Consider the following 13,308-nt stretch of genomic DNA (forward strand, 5'->3'; position numbering starts at 1 on the left):
CCGCTTATGTAACAACTTGCTCTTTGCACAGGCCAATGCTAATTTGAGGCATCTGTAATGTGTTATCTGAAATGTGCACTGGAAATATATGAAAATCAGCAGAACAGCAATGTATCATTGCTCACAATTTTAAGCAGGGTCATCAATATAGCCAAGAGGCACTTGGATGACAAACATCTGCATTTTCAGCACTATTATCTTATTGATCCCCCTGAACTCTTAAATGCAAGATTTATGGTTGTGAATAGGCTTCTATTTTTACCCCCCATCCCCCTCACCCTTTGTGCACATGCTGCTCAGCTGAGCACATTCAAAGCCATTCATTTCCATGTTGGAAATTACGTAAAGTAGTAAGCATGCAGAAGCACTCTTCTGTGGTTATATGAAAACAGCACCCATGATTGTTATTGGTTGTGGAAATACTCTCTAAAGAACTATACAGGTACTAATATTGCTACTTTGGTAAGCTCTCTGAATAGAGATGACTGTACCATTGGTTTATTAATATACTATTTGAAAGGGAGCATCAATGCACAGATGCAGGCAATCATCCAGGGTCTGTGTGCGGCAATTTCTCCTCTGCTGGAGCTCACACAAGATCCTCTCTAGCATAGATGTTGGGAAGCCTTCTGTGAACAATGTGAGGAAGATTTTAGAAGATACAGCTGAGCTGCATTCTGTAACAATACTAAAATAGATATTGCATTATTTTTTAAAGGTGTCTCTTTCATGCTCTTGCAACAATCTCATTCCTTCTGCACATTAGAAAAAGATTCAGGAGCACCAGTAGGAAGATTAGTCATGAATGATGCTGCCAAAAATAACAGAGAGACAGCCAGGAAACACCAGGAGCACAGGCTAGATCATCAGTGTTCAAATGATTCCTGCCTCCCAGTATAACTAGCCAGTGGTTTCCAACGGCTATATTTCAATATAGTTTCACCTCAATATAGTTTACAGCCAGTGTTGTATGTGCCTGTTCCAAGATTCATAGGGCTCATCTACAGTGGAGCTTAATGTGGGCTTGAAACTCCTTCTATCACTAATTATTTGTTTTTGCAGTGTCCACATAACATTCTCCTGATCCAAGTGGTAGTCCTCACTTTCCCGGATTCTCCGGATTTGTGGATAATCTGATAAGGAAAGAAAATCCAATATAAACTTGCATGTTACCTGACAGTGGAGGTACTGAAGCGCATTGTATGAGTGAGCTTTTTTTCATGTGTGATGACGAGAAACATTTCTTCTTAAATTGCTTGTAAGAAGTCAAATGTTGTGTAACAGCTCTCGGTGTTACAGAAAATGTGATCAAATCGCTTGGTAGTATTTAACACTGTTGATTTGCCACAGATAGAAGTTGCCTGTACTCAGATGTTTCTAGTCTTTCCATCAAATGCTTCAAGAGAGTGTGAACTTCGTATAAACGAAAGTGAAGGAATTGCAAAACCAACCTAACAAACCTATAGGCTAAGGCTCAAACTATAAATAGGAATCACTGGGCGAACAAAGAACTTAATCTGAAAGTCACACACAATAAGAGCAATAATATTGGCTCAGGTCAACTGGGGGCATGAATCTGTTTAAAATCATGCATCTAGCATGATACAGATGTTCACAATGTAAATATGAACGTGCATTATGCTCAGATGTTTCCATGATTATTTCCCCACCTATGTTGTACTAGTAGAGACTGTTTGTACTAGCGGAGTCTGTCGGTAATGTAATTCTGTAATTTAGCAAAAATCTATATATATATATATATATAAAAACGTTCAAGACTTTTTAAAATGACTAGAATGTACCCTATATAAAAAAAAAATCTGCCATCCTCCAAAAGACATCAAAAACGTCAAAACAATCCATCAAGACAATCATAAAAAGACACCTCCTAACTGGACAAAGACAAAAACTACACGTCAAAACAGACTACACACATCCTACACTTCAACAAATTAAGGTATAAAAACCATACATTTCTTCTTTTCCACTATACTTCCTTTTCCAATCCAACTTATTCGCCACAGCAACGCGTGGCCGGGTCAGCTAGTAATTTTTTTTTAAAAAAAAATCAGCTCTTTCTTTAGCACAGTAGGATATGATGGCTCTTCTATCAATTTCCATCTAGTTCTTTTCAGAGATCCTCATTAGGGCTGTTACTGGCACTTCAATTCCCTGTTTCCCTGTTCTTTCCCTTTGGCTCAGTGCCAATGTTATATTCCCTGCTATTCAGATGTTCTGTTTGATTACACCTGGCCGAGTAGTAGCAACTGCTTGTCCCAATCTCTGATCCTTGAGATCAATCCATTACGTGCTGACCATGCAAGAACCCAAATACTTGAGGAGACCCTAAGCATAGTTATGTTTGTTGAGTCAATATTGAAAGAGAGGAGAATTCTTTTGTTTAAAACATAGACATCAGTTGGAGCCCTTGCGGAGCAGAAAAGTCAGTAAATATCAAGAATGTTTAACCAGATGTGAGAGAAGCAGCACAGTAACAACTTTAAAAACTAATACAATCAGAAACCATTTTCACAACTGGAAATTTAGGCGCAACTTTTCTATCTGCTTTCATATTTTATCGCCATCATTTTATTTCTATGCCGCCTTTCTATAGTTAAAACCATGCTCATGGTGGCTTACAACATGAAAATGAATACATCATTACAAACACAGCAAAAGTAGTCATAAATAATAGAACACATCAAAAAGTACACAACCAAACTGAACAACTTCCACATAAATAATATCTTAAAAATAATCACAAAAAATAATATCAGTAACAGCAACACAACCCCCTATACCAGTGCTTTGCAAACTGTGTGTCGCGACACATTGCTGTGTCGGCTGCAGTGTGTAGGTGTGTCACGTGAACACTTCCCACGCTCCTCCCGGGACCGGAAAGGGGTTAGTTTAAACTTTGGTTTGCTGGCAAAACTGAATTTCTGTGTCGCGAAATGATGCGGGTCTAAAAAGTGTGTTGCCAACATTAAAAGTTTGGAAAGCTCTGCCCTAAACAATACCCCAGCCCAATAATCTGTTCAACAACTTCAACTTTTGTAGGAAGAGTCAGTCAGCCCTGACTTCCCAAGCCAGATGTCAAAAAGACCAGCAAGACAAGCGGCAGGTCTTCCAGGACTCACAGCCAAGATGGCTATGTATGACTGAATTGGAATTAGCCTACATAAGGCTGTAGCCCTATTTAGCCATGCTGACAAGCCCCAGTCCTCTTCTCAGCATATCATGGTCCCCGTCTTTACAGCTGTCCTTAGGTTAAAGCAGGGAATCTCTTGTACTTGTGGAGGCTTCATCCCACTCCCTGCCCTGGTGATTTGTAACTCTGATTATGTAGAGTTCTCCATCGTGCATATATAATATATAAAAAATATTATTTATTATTTGTTGCTGTTTAGTCATTTAGTCATGTCCGACTCTTCGTAACCCCATGGACCAGAGCACACCAGGCACTCCTGTCTTCCACTGCTTCCTGCAGTTTGGTCAGACTCATGTTGGTATTTATTATAGTATATATTTATTATTATTATTTTGCCAAATGCATAAAGCTGAATGTTAAATGTGCCTAAGTTACAGACTTACCGTATGTGCACAATAAAGAGCTCTAGTTGTGTTTTGTTATAAGTAGGATTGCTATGCCCCAACCCAGAGACTGCCACTTTTAAGAGTTCACACAGGTACCAATATTGTTTTCAAAGGTCTCCGCAGTCCTCACCCAATCTACTACACTGCCTGCTGCAGTCACCATGCCTATAAGTGTGGCTCACAATGTGCAGCTTGATGGTATTTTCCTCAACGTGCTCTACCCATGGTGAAAGTTAGCTGCCAATAATATTGTAAGCTTTGGATAAATGACTTTATATCAATTAATGCTTTAGAGCAGCCTTCCCCCAAGATGGGAGTCCTCCAGATTGTGGACTCCAGTCCCCATTATCCTCCTTCTAGTATGGATGACAGTCAGGGATGATGGGAGTTGTAATCCAAAACATGTAGATGGCCCCAGGTTGGAGAAAACTGGTTTAAAGGGAGAAAGAGAGGCAAAGTAGAAGTAGGGGTTGGGAAATGTTATCTGTATAAACCAATACACTTTTCAATATTAAGTTTTTTTTAAAAAGGATTTTCTTGTTTTACAAAGGTATATGCAACGTCTCTCTCGTTTTTTTAGTTGCGGCATTTTTACACATCAGTTTCGTTTGTTGAGACATTAGGAAGAAAGGGGGGAAGAGAGGTGGGTGGGATGGGGAAATGGGTGGGGTGGGGTGGCGATGTTTCTACTTTACTTAATATATGTAGGGTTTGGTGTCAGCATCGTTTGTGCAGGTTCTCTGTTGTTAGCTTGTGCTCCTTTGATAGTGAGAGAGTTTGGGGTTGGCGTAGGGTGTGATTGTTCATTAGTGGTTGGCTGCAGTGGTCTTTGCTTTCCTGTGTGAGTGGGGTGTGTGTGTTTTTTGATCAGGCCAGCCATATTGATTTGTATGCTGTCAGTAGATTTTTGCCATTGTCTTTTTGGGCTGTGTGTGTGATGAAGGGGAACCATACCAGAGTGAAGTCGTCTTCTTCTGTTTGTCCCCATGTCTGTTTCAGCTTACTGGTTCGTTTTTCTAGTAGGGCTGTTTCCCATAATACTTGGTACCATTGGTCCATGCTTACTCCTGACAGGTCTCTCCAGAGTCTGGTTATGATGTTTCTGGCTGCCGAGAGTAGGTGGGTTATTAGTTCTTTGTGGTGTAAGTGGGCGTTTCCCTACAACACTTAACAGATACACACAAACCATGTTCAAAGCATGGAAAACAGAAACAGGCATATTATCCCCAACCCCATCCCCACTAATTCCCCTGGCCTACCACCCATTATTCCACCATGCAGCACAAAACCTCCAAATAAAAACCTGGCAAACCAAAGGCCTATATCGCCTAACAGACTTTTATAAAAATAACAAACCTTTGTCAACACAGGAAATACAAGACAAACTAGAAGACACCCAAATGCCCTGGTTAGCAAAAAATCAATTACATGCCCTCTTAAACAACCCAGCAGTAAAATCAGCATCAACTAGACCCAGACAGCATTCAAAAACCTCATCCTAACGACAAAAGGACACGGCAGAGGGATGGTATCTGCAATATACAAATTACTACTCAAAAATCCCACGAACCCCCTAGACGCAATCAAAAAACAATGGCAGGAGGACATAGGATATGAAATCAACCCCACCCAATGGACCAGAATATGGTCTAAACCTCCCTTTAAATCCTTATCAATGAAAAGAAAAGAACTCGCCCTGAAACTAACCCACAGGTGGTACCTAACACCAAGAAAATTAGCGCCAATACGCCCAGGAACCTCAATAGTAAGTTATTAACAAAACAGAACAAAATGGAGGAAGGGGAAGGCTCTGAAGGCACTACTGCTGCATACTATTGTAAACTGAGGTCCAGTGCCGAGGGCCTTCTGGCAGTTCCCTCGCTATGAGAAGCCAAGTTACAGGGAACCAGGCAGAGGGCCTTCTTGGTAGTGGCACCCACGCTGTGGAATTCCCTCCCACCAGATGTCAAAGAGAAAAACAACTACTGTACCAGACTTTTAGAAGACATCAGAAGGCAGCCCTGTTTAGGGAAGCTTTTAATGTTTAATATATTATTGTATTTTAATATTCTGTTGGAAGCCGTCCAGAGTGGCTGGGGAAACCCAGCCAGATGGGCAGGGTATAAATTATTATTATTATTATTATTTAAACCACATCCATAGGATTATCCAACACACGGGCACCAGAATGCAATGAACACACAATGGCAAGTTGTGAAATTAAAAGCCTCTGTAGCACTTGTCCCCAATCAACTTCTGGTGTGTACACACATTAACCAGAAGTTTAACACTGCTGAAGACCAAGGAGCCACATTTTGGCCACAGGTTGCCTCTTCTCTCAGAGCTGCTTGGGTCAAAAGCTGGAGGGAGGAAACCTTGGGTAGGGAGGAAACCTTGGGTAGGGGACCTCAGGCTTTGCCTCTCTGTCTGTAGGGACTCACCCCAGACCACATCTATCACTAGCCCTGCTCCACATATTGCTTGAATGCTTTGCTTTTGCCTGGCTGGAATTTAACCTTGAAACTGCAATGATGTTTCTTGCTTACCTGGTCAGAGGATGGAGATCTAGGTGTAGAAATTTTCGGCTTTGTGTGGCTGGAATATAGCCCACTGTAGAAAGGTATGAGTCACATCCATTGTTCCACCTACTACTACTAGCTTGCAGCCCTTGGAAGTTTGCCCATGAAGGAATGTGGCCTTGAGGCTCAACAAGGTTCCCCACCCCTACTTTAACAGAAGGCATGACTGACCAAGCCTGCTAATATTCCCCAGAACCTGACACAGAATTGCTCCTTCTAAAGAGACATCCTCAGTCTGTTTCCTCAGAATTCAGCAGAATCTCACTTCTGCCTATATTTGTTTACTTTGTTCTGCTGAGTAATCACCCAAAAAGGCATATGGGTGATCTTCTGTCACCACTTCTTTAAAAAGTTCAACACTGGCTGCCAGCTTTGCTTCCAAGCATAATCCAAAGTGCTGGTTTTAACCTTTAAAGATCTAACTGGATTGGGACCATGATCCCTGAAGGCACTACTCCCTAACAAACTTAACATAAATTAAGTCCTTCAAAATGAGGCCTCTCTCTCTCTCTGTGTGTGCCCTCCTGATCCTTAGATATTTGTAGGGTGTCTTCCAGAGAGAGCGTTTGGAATTTGCTGTGTTTAGAATCCCCTCTCCAGATAACTTTGCCTAACTTCGTCATTAATATCTTGTTCACCTGTGCTTTTCACACTGTGTGGTTTTACTCCTGCTGTTACTAATTTATTGATTTTGGGCAGCTTTTTTTAGATGGTATTTGCACAGTTGATTTTCATTTCTATCAGCCACCTTGAGCACTATTTTTAGAGGAAAGGCAGGATAGAAATGTCCTAAATAAATAAATCAATATCTGGCACATAGTTCATCTCTTAGTTCCTTCTCTGCACTAGTCGCCATAGTGTACTTGGCTGCCTAGATATCAGATTGGTTACTCTATTTCTTTCCCTTCTATACAACGAAGCATTACACCAGGAGTAGCTAACATGGGGCCCTCCAGATGTTGTGGACTACAACTCCTATTATCCCCAGCCAGCATGGTGAATGGTCAGGGATGGGAGTTCTAGTCCACAACATCTGGCGGCAACTAGATTGGCTACCCTTAAATTACTTCAATTTCTCACTGGCTCTACATCTTTAAAATAACAGTTTTTATTAAGTGTTACTGGGTTAACATTTAGTCTTGTTTTGAGAATTCCCAATGGGAACAAAATTATGCCTAATGCAAATGGTGACAAAAGGTGGTTCAGGCTTCTGTAAGTGTCCTGTTTTCCCACCCTCAGTTATATTAATACCTTCAGCTTGGGTGGAGGAAGAAGACTTGAACGTGTCACAAGGGGAAAGGGTTAAATACGCCCTTTCCCTGCTGCTATCAATAAATTCACAGCCCTACTCAATAGCTGCTTTTAAGCTTTAGAAAAGGCATTCAAGGATCTAAACCCAGATCTCCTGCCTAATGGGAAGTCTGGCACTCACACAATAGGAAGGAGACTAGTTAGACCAGTCTCCTGAAACGGCAAAGTCCAGCATAAATCATATTGGCCTTATCTGCGCATCAGGGTCAACCATTGTTAATTACTCTTTTTCGGTCTGTTCTGCTCCATTCCACTACCAGTGAGAGCAAATAAACTACATTCACTGTGGGTTCTCAGCAAGCTATGCTCTGTAGCTAAGGTTATTTCTTAGCGTACTGATGGCATATTGGAGCAAAATGTGCTACATTCCCTGGTTCATGGAACGTGAAGCCAGGGGTTGTTGTCTTACGCCCAATCCTCAGCATCTCCTCCCATATCCTCCTGACAAAGTATTTACCTTGTACGATGTGAAAGGTTCTGGGTGTGGGAGCTTCCTTTGGAATAGTGGAGAAGAGTGAAGAAGAATTTCCAGTTACCTAGCAACTGTTTAACCAGTGTGTTCTAGTTGTTATGCGAATAGAATGCCACTTAAGGATTACGGTAAATTAAATGGCATTTTTAATTATTCTCATTATTAACCACAACAGAAATGGGGGCGGGGTGGGGAGCAGTGTCTTTTCAAGTAATCTAAACTTAAGAGATCTAAGGAGGAGGAGAAAAAGTACCTTAAATGTCGGATGAGGGGCACTAAGTGCTACCAGATACACAACTTCAAGCACTTACCTTGCAAAGAGCTGAAGTTGATGATAAAATGTTTAGAAAAATTCAGTCCTCAGAAAGCTTGCCTGTTGGCAGAGGGAAGAGTCTGACAACAGGTACCGGTAACTCGGAGGACCATGATACTACCTCATGCAACACAGCAAGGGTGTTTGCTGCCCAAGTGATGTATCATTTTGGCAGCAGTCTTTCTTGTCAGGAGGTTTTGAGTTGTGTAGAGAAAGGCAATGATAAAGGGAAACCAAGCCTTATGAGGAATAGTTGAAGGAATTGGGTATGTTTAGCCTGGGTAACAGGAGACTGCGAGGAGCTACCGGTATGATAGCCATCTTCAAATATCTAAAGGGCTGTCACATGGAACTTCCTGTTCCGATTGTCTGAAATCAAATTGGTAATCCCATGGAAGAAAATCAAAGTGGGTGTGCTTAGAGAGACTAACAACAACAACAAGAAGAGGACATAGATAGAATTTAATTAATAGATCTTGAAATATTGATATTTCCCTTTGTAGGACAAAAAGTGCAATAGGATCTGCCTAGTCGCTAATAAAATTTTTAGAACAGTGTCTAAATATCTATAATGTCCCTGTGGACTAAATGGATGACTAGTTATCAAATATCAGAAAGCCTGGTTCAAATGGCATTGGCCACTCAACAACTAAAACTTCTTGCTCAAATCCATTTGAGTTGCATGTTCTTCCTTAGTCAAATTGTTGTCATATAATGTGTCGACAGTTGGGTTTTTTTCCAATATCCCCAAACTTCTTGCTTTTTTCAGAGGCAGACAGAAAAACCTATTGCGTTTTGAGGGTGGAGGAAAATAACTGCCTACTTCTGCCAGGATGTTTCAAAGTATGGAGGAGTAACAAATAATGGAAAATTTATTAAATCACATGTTTGTATCTTATACTCTAACACAAAGTTGACCTTTTAGCATGTCAGACCATTGATCATAGCTCAGAACTTTTTGCATGAAAAACATGAACTCTAACCACTCCTCCAATTTTATCAAAATGATTCTTCTTATTCCTGCTGCTCTAATAATGGTATACTTTGTAACATGCACATCACGTAAGACAAAAATAATTTAAAAATAATTATTACCGTTTATTGACAACCTTTAACCCACAAGGTCCCAGAGTGGCTTGCAACAATCAAAACACAGTATTAAAAATTAGTCTTCCTGCTGCTAAGAGTACTGTAATACTATTTTATTTCTTGCTTTCAGAAAGGGCATTCTATTACCCTCTGAGCAGATCATGTTCTGATCACAAAGTATTTCTGCAATGCAACAATAGTGGCGATGAAAAATATGCCCTCACTCCTCTACACAGAAGCTATTATATTTCAAAAGCAACTCACAGTTCTCATGTTTACAGACTGTCTTGACCAAAGACCACAACACAAGTATTGTGTTGTTGCAGACTGAATGCCATTTGTTTCCACAAAAACAAGCCCTCACCTTTTCCTCCCTGCTTCTAAATAAGAAAGATTTGAAACTCACAGGATTTGACATAGCAAGCTTTGCTACGATACCTAAGCCATTTTGCAAGACAGGTGAGGTTCCCCTTTATGAACCATCATTGATAACCTGGACCACACTGTGCTGTGCCAGAACCAATCCAAACCTACCTTAAATGAAATGTCAGGCTGCCTTTCTCCTTCTGCTCAGAGTGTTTTCTGCTAAGCTTTCTCTTTCTCTTTCTTCCTCTTGCCAGTCCTCTCCCCACCCCCAGGTTGCTAGGCAACCAAATGATATGGCTGTGCATGCATGTCCAGCAATAACGAACACTGTGTGATAATTTTTTATTTGATTTCTTAGATGGAAAACAGGGGAATATCCTGGCAAAGTTTCACCTCCTAATGAATAAGTTTCAGAAAGTTTAAGCTTCCAAATACACACCAACCAAGCCACAGAACTTTTAAACGGTGGAACACCTAAAATTACCAGCCTACTGTTATATAACCTTCATTGTTGTATTGAATGTTCCATGGATATTTCTTTGCTTATTTTAACTGCATGACAAACTCTCACCTGCTGAAATTTCTTCTTCTACACAGCTATTAAAATTGCAGATACCCTGGTGTCTATTGGATCTGCCACACTCTCTCCTCGACCCTTTGTATCTGGGGAGGTAAACTTTTAAATACTAATAGGCAACATCCAGTCCAGCCAAGCTTCAGCATTTGTAAGGCTGCAACCCTATGCATGCTTGTTTGGAAACAGGCCCAACTTAAACACAGTGGGATTTACTTCCAAATAGGCAAGCATAGGATTACTGGTAAGCTAAACATCCCATTTGTTTTAATGGCAGAGGTGCAAAGCCCTAGCCTGAGCATTTACTATGTTTTACAAAGGTTCCTTCCCATTGCCTCCAAGTGTCCCTATTTTCCAAGGACCGTCCTGGAATTATGAAAGTCATCCTGGCTTCTGATTTGATCCCAGAATGTCCCTATATTTCCTGCCAGTGCCAAGCTCGGGGAGGTGGATGAGCTAGCATTTGTCCCAAGGAGTAGCTGCAGCTACGAAGGAGCATCTCATTGCATCTGTAATCAATAATATTGTGGCCATTTCGATCCCAAGCTGGTGTCATGTCATTTTTACTACTTCTGCATCCCAGTGGCCCCCAGCCCACTGCACATGGGCCTGCAAAGTCTATGTGGGGGGTAGGGGGTGGGGGGTGGAAGGATGTGTGTACTTGAGTGTCTTTGAGGGCTGGATATTTTAATAATTTTATTGTTTATCTTTTTAATAATGTTATATGGCATTTTGTGTAAAGGCATGGACCTCACAAATTTAATAAACTTGGAAGCAAGGTACTTGAGTGTGTGCCTGCACATGCAAAACTTTGGGACCCTAACCAACTGCCCCTCCCTGTATTCAGCATTCCCAAATGGATTAACCCTAATTCTACAACAGGAAATGTAAATCTACATTTCGTATTGTACACTGGAATCTGCAGTGGACATGTAATTTGTTGTGCAAACATTAAAACTGTAATGTAATCTTGTCTTTCATTGGCTTGCAACACATCAGGATTATATTTCACAGTGTGGTGATAAAGAATTCTGAGATATCACACACACACACACACACACACACACACACGTGTGTTCCTCTGCTCCTTTCCTCAACAGTTGAGAAATCACTTCATCTTTGTGATGAAATTTCTCCCTCTTCCACCCCCATCCCAGACAACCAATCTGTTAAAGTGGATGTCCTTTGACTTAACAAGGACTTAACAGATTGAAATGAATGAGGGCTTAAAAAAAATAATTATCAGGCTCCTCCACTAGGGGCTACTGGTAGGTTATATTCAGAAAGATCTGTTTGCAGCTCTGACAGGCTCTGACCCTATGCAACCTCTCTATGTATTTGTAGACTATATATCTGACAGTCCACTGTTAAGGCCAAATGACTTTTCCCATTAATAAAAATGATTACATTTAAAATAAACAGGAGACATTTAATCCAGCATCTGATTTCTCTATTCATATGAACCTATGAAATGGCCACACTGAATCAGACCATGATCTTTCCAATGCAGTATTGTCTTTCAAGCAAGTGTCTTTCCAAGCTGTGATGAGACTTGGAAAGCACATCTCACATCACTAAGCTACATTCATTAACTGGATACTTGGCTTTGTTAATGCTATTCCACAGGCCAACCTGGGTCCTTGGCTTAATAATAACAATAAAGAGTTCCATCTGGCAGCAGGAGGAAACTAATGGCGGGGGGAGGTGAAATGAAATCTCAAACCTCTTAAGATCCCACTCTCCAATTCTCAAACATAGTGCAGTTCTACAGCCCTGAACACATGGGATTCCTTGCGCATTTTTAGCCAATAATGTGTCAACCTTAACATTCTGGCTGGTACTGTAGATCCTTACCCAAACATGATATTGCTTGCAACACCATACAGTTGGCATTAATACCCAAAAGGGTCAATTCAAGTCATAGAGAATCATATACCAGCAGGCAACATTCCCCATATGTCCCTCTGCTAGTAATGTGTTACTACACTGGAGCTGTAGTACAAAGATGCAAGCATCTTCCAATGAAAAAATGCTTTTAAAATCTTCTTGGTGAAGGCATAGCTTGTGTACGTTTTCACTGATACAGTGGTACCCCGGGTTACATACGCTTCAGGTTACAGACTCCGCTAACCCAGAAATAACGCTTCAGGTTAAGAACTTTGCTTCAGGATAAGAACAGAAACTGCTCTGGCGGCGCAGCAGCAGCAGCAGCAGGAGGTCCCATTAGCTTAAGTGGTGTTTCAGGTTAAGAACAGACCTCCAGAACGAATTAAGTATGTAACCAGAGGTACCACTGTACAAAAATGTATCATGTGTGGAAATAGTGTATTAACGTGACTATACCTCACCGAAAACATGACATTCATGCAACCAAATTCCATATAGCTATCGCAGTCCTGATCAACTGTCCTATAATCTCCCAATTATAGAATTTGGAGAATTTAAGAATAGCTCTGCTGGGTCAGTGATCCACCTAGTCCAGCACAGAATCCAGTTCTCATAGTGGCCAACCAGATGGGCCAACCATGGGAAACCTGCAAGCAGGACCTTGGCACAAGAGCGCTCTTCTCACCTGCAATTCCCAGCTACTGGTATTCAGAAATGTACAACTAGTAAAGGTAGAATGTAGCCATTGTGGCTAGTAACCATTGTCTTGAGAACAGAAAATTACTGTGGTCAATGGTCCCTGGCTTCTCTTGCATATGCTAGATCTTTGCATAGAAACGGCAGGCATAGATTTTGTGTATTTCAAAAGAAGGGGACACAAGGTACCATCCTAGATCTGACTATTTGTCTCTCTATCCTAGTACAGCCTACTCTGGCTGGCAGTGGCTCCAGACTCCAGAGTCTCAGTTGTCTTCCCCATCAGTTTTTAACTGGAAATGCCAGGGATCTTCTGGGATCTTTGTGTACAAAGCAGACATTCTACCACTAAGCTATGCTCCCTCCACCCCCACTGGAAATGCCAGTGGTGAAGATGGGATCTTTTCATTCCATGGCCTGAGAA

The sequence above is a fragment of the Lacerta agilis genome, chromosome 12 (assembly GCF_009819535.1).
Source record: "Lacerta agilis isolate rLacAgi1 chromosome 12, rLacAgi1.pri, whole genome shotgun sequence".
NCBI classification, from domain to species: domain Eukaryota; kingdom Metazoa; phylum Chordata; class Lepidosauria; order Squamata; family Lacertidae; genus Lacerta; species Lacerta agilis.